Here is a 1,689-nt window from a genome sequence, read left to right on the forward strand (position 1 = left end):
TCTTATACTCTTTCAGTTCCGCTTTCTATGATGTGGTTATAGTACTCTGCGCATGCTTGAGCTGTTGCTAGGGGGTCTTTTCTGCCGCTTGGTGGTCGTTGAGGCTGAAGTAAGACGTCTTCCTCAGGTTTATCTTTAGCTTCCATCAGCGACCGTCCTCCTTATATGGGTTGTTCTTAAGTTCTTGGAATTTACAGCTATCTTAAGGTATACTTTGCAAAAGCGTACTACCAGTCTTTGTGGTTTGGCATTTTACTCTAGCTTAGCGGTTTAAACAATACATCCTGTTTGATAAACAATACTATCTTATTACAATCCCTCCTATTCTTTTTGATCATTATTTGTTTATCAAACTCTGTTTTCACAATCACTATCAAACTCATTAGTAGCAACTACTCTATATTTTGGATTATACGTAAGCATTAATAGTTTTGCAACTTCAAAGCGTTCTTTAATAAAGCGTAAAATATACTGCAAAATGCATGGTCCAAACACCAGTCCCAATATGATCATGATTATCGGTTCTGCTAAGGTCGAGAGTAAAGTGGTTAGCTATGGTGAAACACTAAACTAGTTTTCATACCACGATCGATTGGCTTCTCTATCTCTCTTCCTTTGTTCCAACCGCTTTTTTAATTCTGCCATAGCATCTAGTACTACTCCTGTATGGTCAGCATAGGAACAGTATTCTTCTTTAAGAGCTACACATAATCTTCTTTCTTTTAATAATAAATCTAATCTCCTTCTATTCTGCAGGACGACTTCTGATAGTGATTTGACCGATGTAGCTAAATTTTCTATAGTTTGCTCTAGTCTTGCCAAATCTTCATCAACAGCTAGTTGTAAATTTTGTATTTCTTTTCTCTTTATCAGAGAAGCTATTCTAGTTCCTGCTCCTGCACCCGCAAGCAACAAGCTTGCTACAGTTACTATGGTGATGGGTTCTCTGGCCTGTCTAAAAAGTTCTCCTTCAAAATGTCGAAATACCTCTTCTGAGGTGTGACCATCGGACTTTATTAGGTCTTCCTATTGCTTCGAAATACGGTGGCCTGACATTATAACATAGCCAACAATCTAATGTAAGGTTTGGTTTACTTTTGTTAAGAGCCTGATAAGAAGTTTGCATTAATTCCCATAGAGGGTCTTTAGGTTCTAACAGCTTGGGCACAGAGGGTTCAGCAGAAGGTTTAGCAGCATTGGGCATATTCTGCTGCAAACCTATCAAAGTAGACATAGTGATGGTTAGGTCACTCTCGGCTCTTGAGGAGTCTGGATTCAAAACTGGATTTGGTCTTACTGGGAGAGGAGGATCATAAGGTATTCTCTCTTTCTTTATTAAAAAATGTCCTCCTCGGTCAACTCTTTCTTCTCGTAATCTTATTCCTCATGTTCGGCTTATTAGCCAACTCTCATCCATTATCTGGAGAACTTTTAATGTTATACCATTACAATTTCCAACATCTGTTATTCCCCAGGAGAAGTCCCGCTGAGGGGGTCTACATCCAGAATTTTCTTTTCTCCAGAATGTTTGTAAGTATTGATCAGGATGGGTTACTTCCCAGTCTGATGCTAAAGTTTCGCATCCCCAATAACCACAATAGTAGTGTCCAGGGTAACTACAGTAAGGTTTTCCCGGATTTGAAGCAGGGCACATATAGTATGGGTAAGCGTTTCTACATGGCTCTACAA

This window comes from Lepidothrix coronata, unplaced genomic scaffold (genome assembly GCF_001604755.1).
Source record: "Lepidothrix coronata isolate B3197 unplaced genomic scaffold, Lepidothrix_coronata-1.0 Scaffold564, whole genome shotgun sequence".
NCBI lineage: Eukaryota > Metazoa > Chordata > Aves > Passeriformes > Pipridae > Lepidothrix > Lepidothrix coronata.